Genomic DNA, 12693 nt, shown 5'->3' with positions numbered 1-12693 from the left:
ACTTAAAAATGTAACCAATGAAAAAATTATTAGTGAGCTATTAAACTTTCTTTTTGTATTAAGTCTTCCAAGCCAGTGTGTATTTTACTCTTCCAGCATATCTTAATTATGACACTGAATTTCATTGTAAATATTGGGTTTTTATTTGTATTTCATAAAAATAACAGTTGAAAAAGTAGTTTACATAACAAGTAATTCCAAACATACTTAAAACTTCTTAAAACTTTTCAATAATTGAGTTGAATATGTTTTAAAATTAAAATGAATTAAAATTTAATACAATTAAAAATTCAGTAGCTCACTTGACCTCACCACATTTTAAGTGTTCAATAGCGACATATGGTTGATGGCTACTGATTTAGACATTACAGCTTTACATAATGATTCTTAATCTGGCTATTCAGGGAGTAGAGTATGTTATAAAAAAATGTATATATTGTATTCATGTAGGTTTTTAAAATACATTCTAATTACAGGTCTGTGTTTCTCTTTGTTACACATTCTTTGTTTGCATTTCATGCATTAGTGTACCATCATGAGTCCATGTGTAGCCATTTCTTAGGTGTTTAGGGGTAGAAAGAAGTTGAAAACCATAACATTCTTGCTCAGTCTATGGCTGGGGGAGGTTCATTAGCACAGAGTTCATGATGGGTTTCTCACGTCCCATACATTTGATGTGCTTTGGCATATCATTAATACTGGTTCATGCTTTCTATCATAGTTTTCTATGATTTACTGATATATAAATGCATAATAAATCATCTTTCAAAGTGACAGATATTTTTCCAGTGTGCTTCCACATTGGACAATTAATGAACCATTTTGTTTCAAATCCTTTTATTTTTCTGCCAGAGAAAAGTAGGAATTTAGTAGGAAAATGAACATAATAAGTAGATCTTGGTGAAAGTGGATAACAGTATGGTTCTGTTTCTTGGATTTTTGCATCCCCTATGATGTCTGAGTGAGAAAATTTAGGACTTTTATTTCTTTAAAATTTTGCATATGTTGAGCAATTTAATCATTTCTATAAATGTATATACTCATGTAACTCCTACACCTATCATGATGTAGAACATTCTGGTCCCTTTATACTTCCTTCCAGCCAGTCGTAACTTCCCTTCTTCTATTCTTGCTTCCTCTTTAAATCCATCCTTCACATAGCAGGCCAAGAGAACACTGTAAAATCTGAATGAGATAACATTGCATCTTTGGTTTTAACTCCTCCATGGCTACTCATTTATGATGTGATATAGAGTAACTTAGATGTTAGAGATGGAAGGAAGTCTCAAAGAAAAAGTCCTTCTGTTAGAATTAGCAATAGAAGTCTCCCTGAGGGAGTATAACATTTGAGGTGACATCTGAAAAATAAGAAGTGTGCTTATGCAGAGTCAGTGTAATAGTGTTCCAGGCAGAGTGAAGTGCATGTGCAGTGGGGATTTACCTATTAGAAGAATGGGGAAGAGGACCAGTGTGCCTGAAGCAGAGTGGGCAAGGGGAGAATGGTATGAGATAAAGATGGAGAGGTAGGTAGGTGCTAGCTCCTTTAAGATTTGATAGATCATGGCAAGATAGATATCAACTGGGAGATGATGTCAACTTGGACTGTGGGTGATGGGGATGGAGATGGAGAGAGGTGAACATATCAAAAAAATATTTTGAGAGTTCCTGAAATACAGGAATTATTGATGCCTTAGATATTGATAAGGAAGAGAGAGAAATGAAAGCTTTAACTTTAGCAATTGTTTTCATTTATTGGCATGAGGAGGACTGGAGAAGGTATGGCTTCATGATGATAGAGGGAGAAGTGAAGATCAAGAACTTTCTTAGCCCATATTCCCTTAGTGGACTTGAAATACCAGTGCTGCCATTTGCACTGTAAAATATGTTAACCTGATGTCAATAATACCCTAAATACCCAAGCTAATAGACCATCTTTTAGTGTGCCATGTGCCTTTACTCCTTTCAGTTTAATTATATGCCACCTAAGGCCTCATTATGCTCATTATTTTATCATTGTAATTGCATAATTCATTGTCTCATATACACTAATTAGTATTGAGTTTAAAATAGTTATCTGTTTAAAAACTAAGAGAGGTGTTTGTTTGAAAACTAATTTGACAAAATAGAGTTGATTCATGAAAAAATTGCTATAGAATTAAGTATGAGCAAGCCAGCTGTAAATGATTGAAAAAAGTCATAAAAATCTAGAGACATTCTGCATTCAGAGTGCATGTTAATATCTTTATGTGCTTGATCTTTGTTAGATAAAATGAAACTTGAAATCATAGGACATTTCAGCAGTGTGTTGTAGATTATGCAAGAAAGATGATATGGAATGTTTATTTGTGGGCCCACATTCAAAGAAAAGGCTTTTGTCTCATATGAAAAGATTGGCTAACGAATGAATGTTTGTGTTTTAAATAAAAGAAAATATTTAAGGTATGTGTCTTTATTTATTTTCTGTTTCACCCAGAGAATTTTCAACTATTGAAAATTTCAACTAGTTACTCATCATACTGGTTAAGAGGATTTCCCCTGAAAAGCTTGATATGGCCCTGGCCAGTTTGACTCAATGGTTAGAGTGTTGGCCTGCAGACCAATGAGTTGTGGGTTTGATTTCGGTCAAGGACACGTACCTTGGTTTTGATTTGTCCCCAGCCCTGGCTGGGGTTATGTGGGAGGCAGCCATTTGATGTGTCCCTTTCATGTTGATGTTTCTCTCTCTCTCTCTCTCTTCCTCTCTCTCCCTCCCACTCTATCTGAACAAAAATGGAAAAATGTCCTCAGGTGAGCATTAAAAAAAAAAAGCTTGATGTGGCAAGAGGAAAGATTAACTGTGGAGTTTGTTATGTGAGTCTGATGCTTATGGGTAGGTCAGGAGGGAGATTCCCATTTGGAAGTTAGTGGCATCAAAAGGAATATAAATACATGTGGCTGGATGAGCTCACTTAGGAGTGAGAGTAGATGAGGTCTGAAAACTGAACCTTAGGCCAGCTCAATTTGTATAAGTTGGGATGAGAAACTAGCAAAGGAGAAAGAAGACAGCTGGTGAGGCAGAGGTATAAGCAGAAGAGTGTCTACTAGGAAGCCAAGAGAGGAGTGTTTCAGTCAGTCATCACCTGGTTCAAGAGCTGCTGAGAAAACATCTAAGAGGGCAGAGAACTGGCCATTGAATTTAGTACCTGGAGACTCTGGACCTGGATAAGGACAGTTTTTGTGACATAGTGGATTGTAGGCCAGTGTGAGGTGGGTTGGTCAGGGAGAAGAAGGGTAGAGATAACTCTTTTGAGAAATTCTGACATGGATTGGTGATAGAGAGAGAAAGAGACAGAGAGAGAGAAGTAAGTGGTCAAGAGACCGAACCATTGTCAGTTACTTCTGTGAGTTTAGTGAGTAATTAACATATGAAGTTTCAATTTGCTTACTTTGGAGTGCAAATAGTGATATTTTGCTCTCTAGCAGGGCTTTTATAAGGAACAAAAGTGATAATGGATGTTCAAGGGTTTAGTGGCTATCATTGACTTAGTCAGACACCATAGTCATTGCTATTGTATAACCTTTATCTTTAGAGTCACTCAGACTAAAAGAAAGAAAATCGCTGTCTAGTTATTTACCCTGGGTGGAATCTTGTGACGGAGGTAGGTAGAGGTGGGTAGAAAGGTTAAATTCAGGCATGATTCAAATGGAGTTGTTGGCGGTGAAATGGCCCCACGTGTTAGACCGGTAGAGTCAGACCAGACCTTGGCTCAGCAACCTCAGTATTTGAGTTCTAGCTAGGAAAGTATTCAGAACCATGACTCAAACTATAAGAGAAAGTTTATTTAGAAAGTCACAGAGTTGGAAGAAGTAAGTGGTAGAAGAAATGGCCTCAGGAAACAAGTTACAGAGGCAAGGAAGGACCCTTGGAGCTCAAGAGAGATGAATCTTTTCACCTGGGGCACGAAGAGGGGTAGAGGAAAGGCATGAGCATGCTCCCAGGAGGATTGTTGCACTGGGTCTTCCAGTCTTGAGGGTGTTTATCTGGAAGTCTCAGGGGAGGATGCCAGTAGAATATTCATCAGCTTTCCAGGTGTGTCCTTTCAGTATTGTGGTCTTCAGTGATTGGTCAGTGCCAGAGAAAGGGGTCATTAGTCAGTGCAGCTGGACCTGATGTCAGCCGTGACATTGCTCTTCTGGTTTTGCTGCTTTTCTGAACCTGGAGCTGAAACAGACTGAGGCTTAGACGTTATGCCTTAGGGTTAATGCTTAAGGGAGTGGTTTGTGCAAGGGCCTCTTGTTCCTCCTCCCAGGAGTGGAACGGTCAGGGGACAAGGTCCAAATTGCATGACCAGTGATACGCTAGGGGAGGAAAAGTTACCCTGGGTATGAGGTCCTCGTCTTCCCAGTTTTGCCCCTTGCTAGACACCTGGGGCTTTCTGCCCTGGTGACCTTCTATACCTGGTCCATCATTCTTGCTCTGCTCATGTCTGTCTGCCTGCTGCAGAATATTTTAGATGTCTTAGTGAAAGAAAATTATTTTTAATATTTAGAATATGTGAAGTGTAATGCATATAAAACTACGTGTGTGACATTAGCCTACAAAAATGACTAGGATCTAGCCTCTGCCTTTAGGGAAGGATGCTGGCCAGAGGCTTTGTTTTATGGGTATAGATAGAACCTTGGCAGACCTTTGTCTCTTATAGTAAAGATAATAAAACATGCTCCCAGAAAGAAAAGACCACCAGATAATGAACCAATTGGGCAAAAATGACAGAAAAGGACAAATAGCTATTTTTGAAATCAACCTGTATTTAGTTTATTTCTCCCTGTGCTGTGTGTATAGTTTTAGCATAGTTTTGGTCAGCCAGCATTGACTAAGGCTTAGTACTACTGTTTGTTGTGGCTACATAAAAGAAGCTGTGAGTTGGATATGTAAATATAATAAAAAGAATACGGTGTTCGGTAACTTTCCTAATGCTCACGTTTTATTAGTGTTGAAGGAGATAAGTATGGTTTTGAAAGGAGGATACAGTAGGATAAGTCAATATTTAAAATTTTTGTTGCATTTATATTTCTTGTTTTTCTTTGAAAAGGGAATTGTTTGGATGTCGTAACAGTACTAATAGAAATAAAAATTAATGCAAGAAAAATAAGCAGCTTGCTACCTCAATAAATTAGAATGCTTTTGTTTTCCTTTGTATTTGACATTGACATTGATTTTTGATTTAGTTTAAAGTAAAACTGGTTAATCCATGGAATTCTTTTAGCTGTAAACATTGGAAAACCTGACTGTGGTTTAGGAAATGCATAGTTGTCTCCCGGTTTCCTGGCCCTCGCCACATAATAAAAAGTTTGGTGGTAGGCTGGTTGCTGGTGTTGGCTTAGATTTACAGTGATTATACGATGAACATATCTGGGATTCCCTTGGGCCTTTCTCTCATGCCTTTTGCTTTATGGATATGATATGGCTTCTTAAATTGTAGATGTCACATCTGCATTCAGGGTGAGAAGGAGAGAGTGGAGGGTGGGAGTGGGGAGTCTGATACTAGATGTATCTGTCACTTTTATCTGTAATGGAAGTTTTTCAGAATCTCTCTCTATAGGCTTCCCCTTATGTTTGGGGGTGGGTTGTGGAGAAGGGGCACAATTCTAACACATGGGTATTCCTGGCTGCAAGGGAGCCTAGGAAATTAGGTAGATGATTTTAAGTACTATATCATAGCTTGCTGCTGGACACATTGTCTTCCCAAACAAAATAGTGGTTTTGTTGTCAAAGGAGGAAGAGGAGAGAGGTTATTCAGTAGGTAATTTATAGTGTGTGGCATAGAGAAAGTTCTTTATCTCCTTCCCCACAATTAACATGATTCCTGTTACTACAAACCAATATTGGGTTAAGCAGCTAATCTACACATAATCAAATAAAAACACATTTTGTCCTGACTTTTAAGATATATGGATTTTAAAACATAATATTAAAAAATGAGGAATATAAATTTTTAGTAATTGTCTGTTCTTGAAGGTAATTGGCATCTCTTTTTCATCCATGCTTATTTTTTGTGACTTAGAGGGAAGACATGTTGAAGGAGAAGATTCCTATTTGACTGTATAGTATTGGGTAATATAAAAATAGTAGCTGTTTGCTCTCCATTCTACTTCCTTCTCTGGGCAGACCCAACTCTTCTGGATTTTTCTTTTATCCCATTGTTTCCCTATGGTGTACTAACAGTTCATACTTTGCATAGTAGTTAGTGCCAGACCGTAAAGTAAGCTGCAGCTGTGCAAAGGTGTCTTACTGGCAAAAAATTCTGCTGTTCCATGACCTTTATTTTGTCAAAACATTAAAAACTCTTATTGTTGGTTATAAATGCATAGAGAAACAAAGTAAGCAAAAATAATATTTATATTTTACACTAATTTAAAACATTAGAAGTATTAAGAATTAAAGTGTATTTTTTCTGTGTAAAAACTTATCAAGAGTAATTGCTTTTTTGTCATATAACTTGTCATGGTGAATTCTCAAAGTCCTTTTTAATTTTGAATTAGCTTTCAGCATTTTATCCTTTGTTCTTTTCATGTTGAACAGTGTCTTCCAGAGTTTCTGTAATGTCAAGTTTTTTGCCAGTGCCACTTCTTCTGGGACATTTGCTTTCTTTATTTTTGTTTTGTTAACAATAACATTTCTTATTTATGTTGATACATTTGTCTTCACTAAGTTCCTTTGGCTGTTAGTTTAGAGTCTCTTAAATAGTAGCAGAGTTGAACAGTCCCATGGTCAACCATTTCTTCTATAACTTCATATATTTTTTATCAAATGTCACTTCCAACATTATCACTTTTTGTTTCTTTGCTTCACTTTCATCTTTGTTGGCCAGTTCACTCTTTTGATTGTCAGTTTTTGTATGTCATGGTGATTGATCACTGGGAGACAGGAGGCAGCACAGCTACATGCTTTACTGTGTGCACAGTGACCCATCACTGACAGACTTCGGAAGAGATGACATGATTGGTCACTGGTCATGAGCAGTGATCTGTGAACTGAAGAGCTAATAGTGAAGTTTGTACTTTATGCAATTAATCATAGTTAATATACCATGGTAACTGAAATTTGAACCATGTTATTGAGTGACTGCTATAATTTAACTAAACTGGAGTAACAAAAATTCATGTAGATTGGAATTAGGCAAAGTGAGGACTGTGTTTCTGTAAAGGAACCAGGCTATTTGTCCTGTGGCTTCATTCAGCCTGAGTTTGCTGATCACATATCATGGTGCAGTTCTGCATGCTCCCCTGTCTTTTGTAATTCCTGGAAATTGGTCTCTGGATCTCCCCTAGCAGTATTGCCATGGACTCTCACTATTGTTAGAATATTTTTCAATAATTTTTGTGGTATGTGTGATGAAAAATGACATGTTTTAAATGCATTTATTCTTTGTTTTGTTTTGATACAGAAAACCAAAATGGTAGTTGTGTTGGTATTCATCTTTATCATATTTGAATAAGGAAACCTTTTTTTTTGGAATTAAGTGGTTAACTCATTGGTCACTTGCCACTCTTAGTTTATGCCAGAGGACCAACCGAGTTGCTACAAAGAGGAGATGCTCACATTGGTAAAACAAACAAATTCAATTCACACCATGACCTAGATTTCATAAATATCAGTTTCAAACAGCAAGCTCTAAATATTACTGGAAGGGACTCTTTTATTCTTAGATTATTAAAAGAGGTTGGGGGTATTGTTTGATCTCAACATTTTTGATGTTTCAAGCCTTTTTTTTCCTCTTCATTTTTCACAAGCATATTGTCAAAATAGTTTCCATGTCTTTTTCTTTAATAACAGATTTTACAGTTGAATGTACATAGAATTCTTTGCCTCCTCCCACTACTTTTACGAAGTAATTTAAGTTTTCAATTAATTTCATTGGTTTTTAGGTAAAGCAGTTCTTGTATAGGGTAGTGAAATGAAAGATAATCAGACCTTTTTCATTGTGTGAATATCTTTCATTCTTTAATTTCTAATGGACAACTTAGAAAATTTTGCAATGCTTTATACAATGTTGTGTGTTCAAAACCACTCTAAAGAGATGCTACAACTTTTAATTTTGTGTTCTTTAGCCGCCATATAGGAACATCAAGTTGGCCACATGTTTCAGAAAGGAAATGTTGGGCCTTGCTTTGTGTGCTTCATATAAATATATTCTATTCTTTTGAAGTATATTGTGGGTAACATTTTTCCCTTTTATCCACCATCTTGAAATTATTATGTAAACGCTTAACTGTATCATACTAAATCACTGTATTTTTTGGGTGAGAGGTAGGTTAAGATCAAAGACAATAAATGCACAAAAACAACATGTTTTCCTCAGATTGTTCTATTTGTACTTGTGTACATATCTGTACCTTATGTGTGCAGGGAAAGACGTAATTAGTCTTTTATAGAAATTTACTTGATCTGGAGTTTTGTTGTGTTTCTCAAAAAGATGGTTAATGCATAGATACACGAGTAAACAAGAGTAAGAAATTTCTTTGACTTCTCTTACATAAAGAAATATATTTTATATATTTGTCTTTTAATAAAACTGAAAATTCATCTTGTGAGGTGATTGTCTTCTATATGAAATAATTTCTTTGAATTGTAAGTAATATTTTAAAAATTACATTTGCCCCACCGAAGACTATCTTGATTATTGAATAAGCTTATAAAATGTACATGTAAATAAATAGATGTCAGTGACTTGAATAAATGTGTTACTAGGTTACCACCACCTCATGCATTTAAATAGATTTTGGAACCTGAAGACCAGCATTCCTTTGTAGTGTAACTTGATGGAAATCCTTTAAATGGCTATGGTTTGCTGTACTTTGTGTAAATTCATCAGTTACTGAAATCCAGAACTTTCAACCCTTGATAGCTGGACAGCCCCTCCCCTGACCTTTTTCATGAAAAGCATCTAAGCTTTCATACAAAGATGTAATAGCTAGTAAGATGGGTTTTTTCCTAAGCCTTCCTTAAACCCATCCTAAGCTATGCTTTAAATAATACTGAGTCCTAAAGTTGTAAGATAAGATTGAGGCAAGATTGAGCAGTTAACAAATCTTAACTGCTGTTTTTATTTTGCAATGAAAGTAACATGTGGTTCTCCAGGAGACTTATTATAAGTTGACATCAGATTCTGTCGGTCTTATAAATCTTCTCTCAATTTTTTAACTCTGTAGAGCCTCCTTTAAATTTTAGTGTTTAACAGAATCAGTGGAGGAAAAAAAACCCACCATTCCTTTATCAATGAAATAGTCCCAGTTGGTCTTGTATATAATGTAGAAATCACTATACTGTTGTTTTTCTAACAGGAAATACCTCCAGTGAATGGAATTTAATTTTGACTACAGATAGAAGTCTTTTCACCTAGGATTTGGCTCAGAACATGATGTTAAGATAATCAGATTCTAAGTCAGAACTTTTAAATATCTCCTCATAGAGTTTTACCATGCATTAATGACCTGAGTGGACCTATCACATAGTGATGCTGACACTTATAGCTAATCAGACCAGTGGAATAAACCAATGCATGAAAAGACAAATGTGTGTGCAAGGCTAAGATTACTTAAGGAGTGGGGGAGTATGACTGGCTGACAAATGAGGTATAGTAGACTAGAACTTCTAGTCCAGGTCTGCCAGAGACCTTGTACCAACATGGGAACTGTCTAGACTTCTCTTTCCTCAGCAGTAAAATCAGTATGCTGGACCAGATATTTCTTACATAAAGAAATATATTTTATATATTTGTCTTTTAATAAAACTGAAAATTCATCCTGTTTATAGTGTGTCCTATACCTGGCTGACCATTAGATTCATCTGGGGAGTTTTAAAACTACAGATTCTGCCCTGGCCAGTGTTCAGCTGGTTGGAGCATCATCCCATACACTAGAAGGTGGTGGGTTCGATTCCAGGTTAGGGCATGTGCTAGGATTGTGGGTTGTTCCTCAATTGGAGTGCATGTGGAAGGCAGCTGATCAATGTCTGTATGTCTGTCTGTCTCTCTCTCTGTAAATCAATTAAAAAATAAAATTATAGAATCTTAGAGTCGACTCTCAATATACTGAATCAGAATCTGCAGGGATGGGTAAGGTATTGGGCCAGCATTTGAGAATCATGGCTTTGTTCTGCCTAATCTGTCACTGTGGGACTGGAAAAGCACCTGTCTAGTAATTATTGTTTAAGTGAACACAGAACATTCTAGAGGAGTTGGGAATTACATGATTGCATTCAGTTAATAACTTCATATCCACTTTCACTCAATTCACTTCTCCTTCAGGTAGACAGGAGCTCTTTTTATGTCCTCTAGGGTTTGTCTCCACATCATTGTCATTGTCCACAGGCACCCAACACATAGCGCCCATTTAATGAAACTTTGTTTGACTAGACAAATTTAAATCTACAACCCCCCACCCCACCCCTTCATGGCCTAAACTGTTCCAGTTGCTTATTACTTATTACTTAGTTTCATTTCTTAGACTTATCATACCCTAATTTAGCATGTCTAGACAAGATTCAAGCTTCATCATTCTCTCCTGGACGACTGCAATAGCATTCTAACCCACGTGCCCCTTGCAGTCAGTTCTATGCACAGCATTTGTGGAATCATTTAAAAGTGCAATTTGATTTTGTCATGCCCCTGTTTAAACTCTGCAGTCAGTTCCAGCTGCTCTTAAGAAGAAAGTATAGCTCCTTAACAGAGCCTCTGGACTAGACGGGAACAGGCGCCTACCTGTCTTTCTAACCTTTTGCTCTCTTATCCTTATTGTGGGTCTCAGTGTTTGTAAAGATTCTTCCTGAGTCAAGGCCTTTATTCCTGTCATTCCTAATCCCAGGAACATTGCCTCTCACCCTCCCATTTCTCATTTTAAGCTTTTATGCTGCTCCAGCTGCCTCTCTCTTAGTGTGGTTATTTGATGTCATTCTCTCACTTGAGTGCAGGTTCTAGGAGGACAGGTCTATATATGCTTGAGTTCTCAGCTTGGCATATAGTAAGTTCTCAGTAAACATTTGTTTGATGAATTTACCTATTGTTATTTATTTATTTTTGCTTGTTTCTTTTTGGTATATTTACTACATTGAGGCCTTACCTTTTCACCTGCCATGGTGGTAGTGTCTTCAGAATGGATTTCTCTTCCTGCTTCTAGCCTTTTTGTTTCTCTTTAATCCTAAGCATTGTCTCAAGATACATTTCCTTAAAAATACCTGCATTGGTCATGTTGTTTTCTAGGAATAAACCTTAATAGAATCCTTACTATCTGTAGATGAAAATCCAAAACTGTTTAGCCTGAATTTACGAACCCTCTTCAAACCTGGACCCATCCTACTTTTCCATTATGTCTCTTTTTCTTTTACTGAATACATTTCTCTATTGATTTTTTTTTCACAGATTTGCTGAAGGTTCTTACTTCTAAGTTTTCGCTCATGTTTCTTTTCCTTCACAAAATAAATAATAATAATGAAATATCAGACACTTCTCTGACTATTGAAATTCTAATCCACGTCTTTAAGGATCAGCTCAAATGTTACCCAGATCAGAACATATTTTTCTCATCTACTTAATACATGTAATGGACATTCAATAAATGCTTGTCAAATTGAATAACCTATTTTACACATTTGCCATTTTGAGATTGCTCTGTGTGGTTACTTATCATATTCATGTAGGTTCACAGAGGTATGGATATTATGTTCTTTCTCTTTGGCACAGTGCCTAGAAACAGTGCCTGCATTCAGTAAACATTACTAACTTAAACATCTACAACTGATGATTTTAATAATAATTTTGAGAGAGAAACATGTTGTTTTCTTTAATTGTAATTCTTATGGTCTTTCAAGATTAGTTTGAATCTATTATTTAAGTGTTTCAAACATGTATTAGTCCAAAACTATGCTTCTCTTTTAACAATAAGCTTATATATGAAGATATAATGAAAGAAGATAATCAGTTTATCTGAAATATTACTAATAGTATTATTGCACTTCCTCAATATTGTAGAGATCTAAAAATACTATATAAGTAAGTGAGGGACATGATTGTTGGGAAACATCTTAGAAACAGCCAGTCTCATCTGATCTCTCCAAAAAGGTGCGTCAGGAAGTGCCCACAAGGGGGAGTGCCCATCTAGAGAAACTTGACCAAGCCTCTTTCCTGTTATGCAGGTAAAATGGCTGTTTTATAAATGCACGTCTAGACCATGTCTTATATTCTAGAAAAAAGAATGGACCCACACCACAACAAGGATTTCTGCCCATTTTCTAGCATGTGTCTATTGTGGTTCTATGATTTTCCAAGAAGGGGCTGGGGACAGGATGGAAATGGGGATGGCCTTTTAAGCTAAGATTAGTTTATGAAGCTTGTGATTGTGCTTTTTTAATTTTTTTTTTCCCTATGGTGAGAGCATTTTTATTTTACAAGTTTTGTCATCTCTTGTGTGGTCATTTTGGGTTTTTGCCCAAATAGGCACTGCTCCATTTTCATTGCTCCATTGATCTGTATAGCCTGAGGTTATGAGGGACCCACCTGCAAGTCACCTTGAGGAGTGCATAGGCTTTGAGTGATGTTTGTACCAGAGGTCATGGCCTCATGGGATCTTTGGTTTTCTTCCCAGTACCTATTTTACCTTTGAGCTGAACATTATTACCAGCAAACATTTATTGAATGCTCATTATGTGCACGTTTT

At 36.4% G+C, this 12693-nt stretch overlaps 1 protein-coding gene across 11 annotated transcripts in view; it reads left to right on the top strand.

Annotated features, from left to right (window-relative positions):
- Positions 1 to 12693, top strand: part of TASP1 (taspase 1) — a 318727-nt gene that overhangs the window by 122406 nt on the left and 183628 nt on the right. The window lies entirely within an intron of this gene.

Source organism: Molossus molossus, unplaced genomic scaffold, assembly GCF_014108415.1.
Source record: "Molossus molossus isolate mMolMol1 unplaced genomic scaffold, mMolMol1.p scaffold_m16_p_6, whole genome shotgun sequence".
Taxonomy (NCBI): domain Eukaryota; kingdom Metazoa; phylum Chordata; class Mammalia; order Chiroptera; family Molossidae; genus Molossus; species Molossus molossus.
The sequence above is the reverse complement of the archived record's forward strand: the minus strand, read 5'-3'. Positions and strand labels throughout refer to the sequence as shown.